We start from the raw sequence: 13,154 nt of genomic DNA, 5'->3' as shown, positions 1-13,154 counted from the left end.
GTATGTGAGTGACCTTGGATTGGTTTTGTACATATTTTTCTTTGATATAACCTTCTTTTTTTTCAAAAAAAAAACAACAAGCTAATATGATTTTAATTAAACTATGATGAAATTGTTCAAAATGAAGACAAAAGATACTCACTAGTTCTTCGTTGGACAATCCAGTATTATCATTGTGAAGCATCCATAAAACTTATATATAATTTCTAACATCCTTATTGATGAATGAAAATCTTAGTTTAAGGCTCTTGTTGGTTCTTGAATTTTTAGTACGCCACGCTACAAACCTTTGAAACACACTTGTCCATAAATATTGGCTGGTCATATTTCTTCTTACAATATGTAGCCAGCATCGAGTAAGAGCAACATCTTCTTCCATAGTATACATTCGACTGTAGTCTAGAATGTGACTGAAACGAATGATCTTTAATGATGTTAAAACAAGCTTCGTTGAGAAAAGGTTTGTCGTTAGTTTGTTGTTATACTTCTAGAGTTACCATTATATCTATTCGGTTAGTTTGCTTTACCTGAGCAAGAATGTAACACCCCACTTCAAATTCTAGGTCGGACGCCCTAAAATCCCAAGTGTGGCATACTCATGGACCACTTTACACACTCAAACCGTTAAATCAACAAATGGAGATCAGGCTATTGTATGGAGCACATTCACAATAAAAAGTATAAATGAAATATATTTAATGAAACTGGTGAAAAGATCGTAAAGTTTAATAAAATCTTTAAAAGAAAGAAAAATAATAATAATAATAATAATAATAATAATAATAAATAATAATAATAATAATAATAAAACTGAGCTCGACCTTTCTCCCTGAGAAGAACGTTCATACGCATCTCAGTTTATTTTCCTGTTGTGTTCATGTCTCGGACTCGAGCTGGGACGTTTAACAGCTTGAAAACTGAGCTTACCGGTCCTTCTTCCTCACAGACATCATCCCATATTTGATACCCTAGAGGTTTTAGCCCACCACAGGTGCGGATACTCTTAGGGTTTTGGGGTTTTCCTGTGGTTTCATGAAACAGAGCTCGACCTTTCTCCCTGAGAACTTCGACCTTGCTCCCTGAGAACGTTCAACAACACAGACGTCAGTCTCAGAGATGTTCATACGTAGCTCAGTTTAGTTTTCCTGTTGTGGTCATGTCTCGGACTCGAGCTAGGACGTCTAACAGTCTGAAAACTGAGTTTACCAGTCCTTCTTCCTCACAGACATCATCCCAGGTATGTGTTCCTCCGGATTTATTATCGCAGTCATCTTCACAGGGGTCAGTTTCTTCCCAAGGACAAGGTTCTCAGAGGGACAAGATTCCTTGTCCGTTTGAGAGTTACGATGGCTGTAAGGGTGGAAGGGGAGGTAAAGTCTATGCCCGGAGTGCTATATACCGTCACCTTATGGATCATCACTTCCCAACTGAACATGCGAAATCAGTTTGCCAAAACCGGATAACATCGACTGAAAGCTGTTTCGCATCATGGGAGAACGTACTAAGGGATATGCAGAGCTGGTTATGCTTGGAATGTATGCACATTCACGCCTGGAAGATGTCTTGCAGGTCACAAACTCATCCTGCGAAGGTAGTCCAATGTCCTTTTAACGGTGTAGGAGTAGATTTTTTGATCTACGGTGCTGTGAAGCCAGTTGGTGCGGTTCAGAAATGTCCTGCTGATGTTGTTGTTGAAGTTCATAGACCACCTATATATCCTGCTGATGTTGTTGATGCAGTCCAGAAGCCACTACCTGATGCAGTCCAGAATCCATTGCCCGTTGATGCTCTCCTTTCTGCTGTTAGCACAGATTATGCTGTGAAGCCAATGCAGGTACACGCTGTTGATGCAGCTGTTGTTGGTCCGGTTTCAGCTGGGTCAACTGAACAGTCGGCTGAACCGGTGCTGGTTGGCGTAGTTATGGCCATTACACAACGTCTATTCGCATTCTTTCGTCCAGTGGTGTGGCTCCTCCAACTCCGGACACATTATTCGAACTTCAACAAAAACATCCTCCTGCTGGACTGCCTCTGATACCACTGGAAGACATCTCGACACCAGCCTTACGTGTTATTCCCAAAGATGTCCTCCTTGCGCTCAAAAGCTTCCCTAAAGGTACCTCGTGTGGGCGAGATGGCCTCAGGGCTCAACATTTGTTGGATGTTATGAGTGGATCCAGTGGTGCCGTTGCTGAGGAGTTATTGTCGTCTATTACCGGTGTTGTTAACCTATGGCTCTCTGGTAAGTGCCCTTCCATTCTGGGTGAGTTCGTAGCTAGTGCGCCCCTAACTCCATTACTCAAGCCTGGCGGCGGTCTTAGACCAATTGCAGTCGGTACCATCTGGCGTAGACTTTGCTCAAAATTGGCTGCCACGTCTGTCACAAAGGATATGACCGAATACCTAGCTTATCAGTATGGTGTAGGTATTCCTTTTGGTGGGGAAGGTATTTTGCACTCTGCGAATAGGCTATTGGAGATAATGGGTGTCGACCACACCCGGTCTATGTTGTTGATAGACTTCTCAAATGCTTTCAATCTTGTCGACCGTTCCACTATAATTAAGGAGGTGAGAACCCATTGTCCAAGCATCTCTTATTGGGTCGAGTTTTGCTATGCGAAACCAGCTAGGATGTATTATCAAGATCATTTTCTCTCTTCTGCCATGGGTGTTCAACATGGTGATCCCCTTGGTCCTCTTTTATTTGCTTTGGTTCTTCATCCTCTTGCCGAGAATATTGCTACTAATTGTACTTTAGACTTCCATGCTTGGTACTTAGATGACGGCACTATTGCGGGTGATATTATGGAAGTGTCTAAAGCTCTTAAAATTCTCCAGGAAGATGGACCTAGCTCTGGTTTACACTTGAACATCGCGAAGACGGAACTGTTTTGGCCATCTTATGATCCGAGACGAGATTTGGACAATGTCTTTCCTACCAATATTGGCAGACCAGCGGGTGGTGTTACACTTCTTGGTGGACCGGTCAGCTTGGATATGGAGTTTTGCAGCAACATTGTTCGGGGTCGGGTGGATAAAACCTTGCAGCTTATGAATAATATTCAAGAACTACAAGACCCCCAAAGTGAGTTGTTGCTTTTGCGTAGTTGCGCTGGTGTCTCAAGGTTATATTTCGCTCTTCGCACCACCTGCCCCGAGGCACTCCAGGTTGCAGGGTCTCGCTTTGATGACCACCTTATGCAGTATCTGCGCCGGCTTGTGGTTGGAGATGGGGCTGGTTTTGGTTTGATTCAACAACGATTAGCCACCCTTCCAATCAAAGATGGTGGTTTTGGCGTACTCACTATGCAGGATACTATGAAGCACTGTTACTTAGCATCTCAGGCTCAGACTCAACACTTGCAGAATTCAATTCTGAAGCTGCCAGCAACAACTGAACTGTCTCAAGGTTTTCAACACGCGATACAAGGCTTCACCCAAGCTTGTGGTCTATCCTTATCCGATTTCAACATCAATGACGCTGCCCCTCATTTCATGAAGTCTCTGGCAGTTATCTACTTCGGTGTTGTCAAGGAAAAGGTACCCTCTTGCTTCTCGTTATCTACGCGTGAATCCACAATTTGGAAATGTAATAGGGAAGAGCATGCAATGGATTTTCTTAAGTCTATCCCTATTCCAGGGCTTAACCAAGTTGTTGGGCCTAGACAGTTCAGTTCTGTCCTACAGTATCGTTTAGGGATACCTCTCTTTGAGAAGGATAGCAAATGTGCATGTTGTGGTAAACATATGGATATTTTTGGAGATCATGCTATTCATTGTGCTAGTGAGGTAGGGCTTAAATTTAGACATGACATGGCCAAAGATGTCTTAGCGGATATATGTTACAAAACAGGGATTGTGGCTAGGAAAGAGGTTTCTCTAGGGCTTATTTCAGCAGACAACAAGGAACTTCGGCCGGCGGATATCATGGTCTATAACTGGGAAAACGACAGAGATGTGTGTATGGATGTCACCGGGGTTTCTCCCTTTACTAGTGCTAGGACTCGCAACTTTATACCAGGGTCTGCTATTTCTGCAGCCATCACTCGCAAGAACAATAAGTACCTGTACAAGTGCACTTCACTCGGCTATGGTTTTGGGGTTCTAGCCTTTACCACTTTCGGGGAGCTTAGTCCTGATTTAACATCCTTTTTAAAGAGATTGAGAAATTGTATGGCTAGACATGATGCTAATTTTAAGATAGGCAATTCTCTTTTTCACAGACTAGGAATAGTTATTCAAAAAGGTGTTGGTGCCCAGCTTGTTGCTAGGTTACCCGCCTTCCCCTGTAATACTGATTTTGATTCATAATAAAAGCCTTCGTGGCCCCTTTTATAATAATAATAATAATAATAACATATTTGGAGACCATGCCCTATATTGTGCTAGCGACGTCAGACTCAAATTCCGGCACGATCTGGTACGTGAGGTTTTTATGGATATATGTATCAAAGCCGGTGTCGCATCACGTAAAGAAGCCGCCTTAGGTTTTCTTTCTGATGAGAATGCTGCTTTGAAGCCGACCGACCTATTGGTACACAACTGGGAAAACGGCAGAGATACATGCTTTGATGTCACAGGCGTTTCTCCCTTCACTGGGGATACTCGTTCTTTCACTCCGGGTCAAGCTCTCTCTAGGGCGATTCTCCGTAAACGCAACAAATATTTAGAGAAGTGTGAGTCTCATGGTTATGGCTTTCATATTCTTGCTTTCACTACATTAGGTGAACTAAGTGAGGACACAGTGGCTTTTGTAAAGAGGTTAAAGAACTGTCTCTCTCACAATGACGCAAATTGTGGCACTGTCAGTTTTCTTTTTCATCGTTTAGGTATTGTTATTCAAAAGGGTGTTGGTGCCCAGCTTGTAGCTAGGTTACCAACACTTTTCTTGTAATGTTACTCTTTTCCCTATTTTCAATAAAAGCCCTCGGAGGTACGTTTTCATAATAAAAAATAATAATAATAATAAGGCGAGGAGAGAGGCTCTGGGGATTTTCAGGCGATTGAAAGTCTGAAGATTCTTCCTCGGTTTCCTCAGGATTTCTCCACAGAATCCCACCCCTTTTTCCTCATTCAACTCGTCTTGTTATCTCCTAGCATATGACGCTCTATACTGGTCAGGATTTTCTCTCAATTTAGGGAAGTTACGGCAATTATCTTCATCCATTATGCGTACAACACGATCTAGGAAATCTTCATCTTCAACACCATACGACCATGCTTCATCTTCAACCGTGCCTCCACATGAAAATGCATCTCCTTTGCCTTACCACAACGCCTGCTCTCTGTCAAACCCCCAAAACACATCTCAAGACACCGAACACATATTTTCCCAACACCCATCTACTTCATCTCAAAGTGACAAAATTCCTTGTCCATTCAAGAACTATGATGGATACGTGGGAGGTGTTGCTGGCAGAGGGTACGCTAAAAGTGCGATTTACAAACACCTACATGATAAGCACTTTCCCACTGACAATGACAAAGAGAAATGCAGGGATAGAATACGCAACAACGTTAACTGCTACTTTTCTTGGGAAAAGAGTTTGCATGCCATGCAGATGTGGCTCTGCATCAGATGCCTGCATACTCATGCTTGGAAAAAATTCTGTTGTAATCATCAACCTGGAGACATAATCCCTGGTCCATACAATGAGGGTAGAATTGATTTTGTAATTCATGGGGTTGAGAAACCTTCAGAGTCTAATAACCCTCCAATTAATGATTCACAGATTGCTCAGGATTGTGGCCTTACAGTGGAATTACTTAATTGTATTTTTCAGAAACGTATAATCACCACTGTAAGTATACCTCCATCATGCAGACTGAACTTTTCTCGAACCCTAAAAGCAGTATTGGACAAAGTCGTTGCAAACCCTTCTAATGTGGAGTCCTGGTTGCAATTGTTATTAATGCCTGTGTGCACTTTAAACCTCTACATGCCTAAGAGTTCGACTGAAGCACGATCTGGCAACAGAAAGAAGCTTCAAATTGCTGCAATCAACCAATCATTGGCTCAGTGGAGGGAACCCAATGGGTGCATCATTCTGGCTCAGCGGTTGCTCACATCTTCTAGCCAGAATGACAAGCAAAAACAACTCAGTGGCAAGAAGAAGAAGAAAAAGAACTCCAACGTGGACGCCTGCAGGAAGAAATTAACATACGGCCATTATACTGCAGCCATCCGCATACTCTCCTCAGATGGACTAGCCCCTCCTACACCTGACACATTACACGACCTCCAACTGAAACACCCACAAGCTCCACCACCTTCAATTCCTACGGAGGACATCAATGCTCCTGCTTTATCAGTAGACGCTGCACAAGTTCTGACTGCTATCAAAAGTTTCCCTAAGGGCACCTCATGTGGCAGAGATGGCCTTAGAACGCAACATCTACTAGATGCCCTGAGTAGTCCTGCTGCAGCTGTTGGTGAAGAGCTCCTAACCTCAATTGCAGGTGTAATCAATTTGTGGTTAGATGGGAAATATCTTTCTATACTAGGAGAGTACATTGCAAGCGCTCCACTAACTCCACTACTCAAACCGGGTGGTGGCATACGACCCATTGTCGTTTGCACGATATGGAGGAGACTTTGCTCCAAGCTTGCTGCAACTGTAGTCTGTAAAGACTTGGCTCCTTATTTTGGAACATATCAATTTGGAGTGGGTGTGTCATGTGGTGGTGAAGCCATATTGCACGCTGCAAATAGGCTGCTAGAGATGAAAGGTGAGTGCAATACTAATACTATGATGCTCATAGATTTCAGCAATGCCTTCAACCTTGTAGACAGATCCACATTGATTAGAGAAGTTAGAACCCATTGCTCAGGCATATCTCGCTGGGTGGAGTTTTTCTATTCAAAGCCTGCCAGGCTCTATTATAATGACTCCATACTCTCATCAGCTCAAGGCGTGCAACAGGGAGACCCCCTTGGTCCCCTATTATTTGCTCTAACATTACAACCTCTCGTCAATATGATTGCTAATCAATGTAAGCTAGATCTTCATGCATGGTACCTGGATGATGGCACCATTGCAGGCGATACAATGGAGGTAGCTAAGGCTTTGAACATCAAACAGATGGAAGGGCCTAAGCGAGGACTACAACTGAACTTCAAGAAGACTGAAATTTACTGGCCATCACCAGATCCAAGATGCAGTCAAAAGGGTGTCTTCCCAAGAGATATTGGCAGGCCATTAAGTGGTGTAAAACTCTCAGGAGGCCCTGTTAGCATAGAATCTCAATATTGCAGTGATATTGTTCTTCACGGGGTGGATAAAACCATCCAGTTGATGCAGAAAGTACAACAACTACACGATCCACAGTGTGAGTTGCTGCTACTGAGAAACTGTACTGGGTTTCTAGACTCTACTTCGCAATGCGCACCACCTGCCCTGCTCATCTGCAAGCTGCCTCTACAGTTTATGATAAGCATCTACTCCAATACTTGCGGCAGCTAACGGTAGGTGATGGTGCTGGGTTTGGCTTAGTCCAACAACGTTTAGCCACCTTGCCAATTAAGGATGGAGAGTTCGGCATCTATACTATGGCAGACACTTCGAAGTATTGCTATTTGGCTTCTCATGCTCAGACCAAACATCTGCAGGAAACCATTCTTCAACTCTCACCGCCTGTTGACCTCAGTCCAAGTTATGTACTAGCTCTTCAATCATTCACTCAAGCTTGTGGATCTCCTGCTTCCATTTCCAACGTCATTGATGCCGCCCCTCATCCCATGAAATCATTGGCTGCACTATACTTTGGCGCTGTTAAGGAACACTTACCTGCCAGCTTCAACCTAAATGAACGAGAATCGTTAGTCTGGCAATGCAACAGGCGTGAACATGCAATGGATTTTCTTAAGGCAGTTCCTATCAGTGGACTGAATCAAACTGTCGCACCGAGGCTATTCCAATCCATTCTTAAATACAGGCTTGCCATCCCCTTCTTTGAGGAAGATAGCAGGTGTTCAGTGTGTAACAGACCAATGGATGTTTATGCAGACCATGCAGTCCACTGTGCAAGTGAAGTGGGTTCAAAATTCAGACATGACATGGCTCGTGACGCTCTTCTTGACATATGTTACAGGTCAGGTGTTGTGGCTCGTAAAGAAGTCTCTTTAGGGTTTCTTTCAAACTCTGACAAAGAACTTAAGCCGGCCGATATCATCGTCTATAATTGGGAGGACGGTAAAGATGTATGTTTTGACGTCACCGGAATTTCACCTTTCACTACCTCCAGAACACGTAACACTCCTCCGGGTCAAGCCATCACTGCAGCAGTGAGTCGTAAGCGTACGAAATACTTAGATAAGTGTACTGCACATGGTTACGGTTTCAAGGCACTAGCTTTTTCTACCCTGAGAGAATTGGGAGATGACTTAGTTATATTTCTTAAGAGGTTGAGCAACTGCCTAGTTAGTCACGATGTTAATTACAAAATAGGCAGTTCTTTGTTCCATAGGCTAGGTATTATTATTCAAAAAGGTGTTGGCGCCCAGCTTATTGCTCGGTTGCCTTCTACCGACTTGTAATATACACACTGTCGTCTTGCTAATAAAATGCCCTGAGTAGCTCTATAATAATAATAATAATAATAATAATAATCTTCGACACGAACAAACGAAAATGTCATCTAAAAAGAAATAAACAAAACTTTATCCAAGCACCTTAAAAATAATGAAGTAGCTTTTCGGAACAAAATGCAGTCTACAAGTTAGGATGCTCCTCGATCACAGTTTCCTGAAAAATAGTAAGTTGGGTCAGACCCCAACTAAAAGTAGGCTTTCGCACATTTATAGCCTCGATAGGTTAATCCAATAGGTTAAGATCATGATCGAATTAAGAGAATTTAAAATAAATTATTTTAAATAAAAATTATAATAACAAGCATAAAAGTGGTTTAGTAAAATGACTCTTTCTTATCGAAAGGGACAGGTATTGTATTGTAGCGAACCTAAAAATTCTCAAGATCACCCATAAGGACTAACCCGAACTAGAACGTGTAAATCCCGCTCTCTTTATTAGTACAGACCACGATGTACACTATCAATCTCCGTAGCGCAACCGCCATATATATACATCCACCGTTTTGGTCCACTTTATTAATCAATAGTGCATTAGAGAAATAAGTGTTTGCATCGATCCCTACCATTCCAATAGTACCATTAAATGTTATGCGACTCCTCGATCATCGCATTTATAACTCATGGAAATCGAGCCAACCACGGCATCAAACTCACTGGCGGTAACTCTATTCATCTTCTTAAAACATTACCACATAAAACACATCACTAGATATTGACCACTAACCCGATTATTGCATTATCACATACGCACTCATCAATAAATCACACGGCTCCCTATATACATGAGAACAATCTTAATTTTAGCATTTCTTAAGTACCATGTACTCTCGTCACTGCACTCTCGTAACATGAATTCAAGTACTCATAAATCAAAAGCAACAAAACCAATATATAGTTTGATCCTAGTGATAACAGGTACTCATCGTACAGAAAGAAATAAATTCACACGATACATATCGAGATCGTTACGGGAAGAGTCCCAAAAACATTTCAAAGGGAAGAAATGATTCAAGGTTAACTTGCATAATTAGGTTGTTAAAAAACCGAACTCAAACCCCCATATCCAAATAATCTTGGAACTCCATAAGATTAAACTAAAAACACCATAAACGATAGAAAACCTACCTGATCCGGCGACAAAAAGAAATGAACTCTATTAAACTTGGCTATTAGATCAAACTCCCTTCTTCATATTATCTTTTCTTACGGCCGCACATAGAAACTTTGGATGGATGTTTTGATTATACGTTTTAGAAGAGAGAAAAGAAACTACAAATCCTAAGTGCATCTTACTATATATTAAACTTTTCCTACTAAAACATATAATTAAGTTTCCAAAAGTAGCTTTGATACTACTGATTTTATGCTCCCACTAATTGAGAGGTGGGATACACACACCCAACACTAGAGTAGCCACTTACTAACACCTATTGAGGACAAGGGATTTTACAAAGAAATTGCATGACTGCACGATTAATTGATTAAAGACGACCTGACAATCCATGAACATCACCGTTGTTGAGGTTCCTCGTTTATGAAACGAACATTGTGAAAATGTTCTGCCAAAAAGACATGTGTGACATGGCATGATCACTGGTAACATTTCCTTGAGTATGAAATGCATAGGATTTAAATAGCTAATCCTCTTCTTGAATATACTTAAGACCACGAACTCTGGCATACATTTCTTTTGAGATATTTTTTTACAGACTAAGATGACTAGGAGTTTGAGAATGAAAGATTAAGATTGAAGTGAAATTATAAAGTGGTGTAGAAGTATGAATTTGGAGTTGGGAAGAGTTGAATTTATAGGGTTAAAAATTAGAGTCGTTGGATATGTATCCGTTGGCGGTTAATGTAACCCCGCACGGCTTCACCTTGAACACCCGCATGAATTACCAACGACTATATATTAACGGATCTATTTATAACGGTCATTTTTTGAAAATTACTGACGACTATATAATAACATCTCTATATTTTTTTATAAATACCACACTACTTTCATTGTCAACCCAACTTACATAATTTGTTCTCAACCAACCTACAAGAAATCATTCTCAATCAACCTAAAAAAGTGAAAAGGAGAAGGTACTAAGTACATCACCAACTTTTTCGTTTGGACCCATAAGAAAAAACCTAATACTATCAACAAGTAGACCTTCAGAAAAGGTCCTTGTATATGATTGTATGTACGGTTTATCTTTCTTGTATAATTAGTAGTTTAGATCAAAGATCTGTGAACCTGATTGTATACAGTAACTCTTGGACGATCTCTAAAATCAATATCCAAGATGAACCTAGTATGTACTGCAATAGTACATGAGCGTAATTCCAACAAAAACAAGTCTTGTAATTTATATTCCAAGACATAATTTTTATTTTTATTTTGGAAAAGAACCTTAAATTAAACCAAACTCTGATACACCCTTACATCTTACAAAGGAAGAACAAGGAAATCAAGATCCAACTAAAAGCCTAAAACATACATAACAACACTTGAAACTCCAAAGCAGACAAAGATGACCATATTACATTAAAAGATTAATCACCTACAAACACCATCCACGATTCTTAATCCTCCTGAAAAACAGCCTCCTGCGGAAGTAAAGATATTAAACATTCTGGGGGATCCATAACCCAACGGTTGGTGCAATTATTCAAACGAGTAAACTTAGCTAAAGTATCCGCTGCTTTGTTGCACACTCTATTAAAAAACCTAAACTGAACATCTACTAAATATTGAGTAAGGCATATATTTTCAGACATCAACAGTTGATCTTCCCACCGGACAGAATCAATCCGTTTCTGAATAACAGCCTCCATAACTGACTTATTACCACCTTCTACTTGAACTCTATATAGACCTTTTATCTTAATCCATTGCACCACTGTCTTCACAGCTAGCATTTCCGCTTGATCAACATCTCTTACATTCCTTGTCCAGGCCACGACTTCCACGAGCTCTCCTAGATGAGTTCGTAACACAATTGAGAAACCAACAAAGTTAGAGTCTGGAAGAATAGACACACAAAATTTAACTTTAACCAGTCATATGGAGGTGGTATCCACACATTTCTAGGACTAATAGATGTATGAGTGCAAGGATGACTACATGGCCTAGAGCTATTATGGATGCATATGCGATGAGAATAGCAGAAAAGAAAAATCTGTTGAATAATGGCTGCAGGAGACTGATTTTTGCCTTCGAACAACTTCAAGCATCTGCTTTTCCATAAGAACCACATTGTTACCACTGCTAAATTCCTGAGATTTCTCCTCTTCATAGAAAGTAACAAGACACGAATTCTCAAGAAAAAGTCTTGTAGGTTCTGACCAGTTTTCATCAAAAACTTGTCTAGGTTGATTATTGAATCACTTGTTTTTACTTTAATTATATCAAACAGAAATATAATCCGGAAGTAAAAGTAAACCAAGACATGGAGAAATTTTGTTAACAAAGAAAACTGCACCTGCAGAAAAATCCTGAGACCTCATCCACACTAAATAATAACGAATTACCAAATAGTATTATGCCGAATCTACGAAGTCCAATTGGTAAACTTTACTTCGTAACTTTCTATATCAAAGTTGTATGAAACAACTAGTATATCATTCCTTGACACTTTGATCATAACAAAATGATCAAGTCACTAATAATAGAGATACATAAATAAACTTCTTATGTTATGTTTTCAATATAAACCAACTTGAAAGAAACGTAGATAAAAAATGGAACTAGTCAAGTATGTGTTTCTAACCTCGAACGGAAAGCTGATATGTTCGTTGATGCTAATACGTCTTTAGGTTCTTCGTAGTAACAAGAGAAAGTCTCAACATTTCTATTGTTCCTATTCTAATATAATGAAGTTGACTCTAGTAATCAAATTAAGCAACTTTGAGTTTTGGAACTAACATATGACAACCAAACTTTACGTACCAATGCTTGATGGGTTCAACTGACCAATGCTCTAACAATAAATTTTGCTTGTCTTATTTTGTTGTTTCATTGTCCATGTCATGGTTTAACAATAATTTCATGTTAATTTGTTATCCTATTAGCATGAGAAGTAAACCTTCACAATGGAATCACTATAACCATACTACCATTGATGCTTACTATTTTTTCCATTGTATATACACTTTTGTGACTATTTTTGTTAGAGGGATAGCAATATGAGACTTAAAGAACGAAAAAATCATGGTCAAATCATGATTTAATATATTTATGTGACTTGGACCTAAATAACCTTAATAACACATGGTCTCTCCTCACATCATTAAACAATCAACCACCGTCGTTGTTGTTTCGCCACCACCACCACCACCCGTCCATTTTCCGCCACCATCGGAGAACTAACGATTTAATTATAGTATTATATACAACTTTGATTTTTCTCGAATGGAATATGAAATTCAATCGTACACAACTTTGATTTCTATTTAAACCCACCATTAGAGACCCTGAAAAATTCAGATAATACATCTTCACAAAGGCAAGTACAACTATTGTGTTATCTACATGATGCTGATGTTGATCAATATTATATAGATATACTACTTC

Source organism: Papaver somniferum, chromosome 5, assembly GCF_003573695.1.
Source record: "Papaver somniferum cultivar HN1 chromosome 5, ASM357369v1, whole genome shotgun sequence".
Classification (NCBI taxonomy): domain Eukaryota; kingdom Viridiplantae; phylum Streptophyta; class Magnoliopsida; order Ranunculales; family Papaveraceae; genus Papaver; species Papaver somniferum.
The sequence above is the reverse complement of the archived record's forward strand: the minus strand, read 5'-3'. Positions refer to the sequence as shown.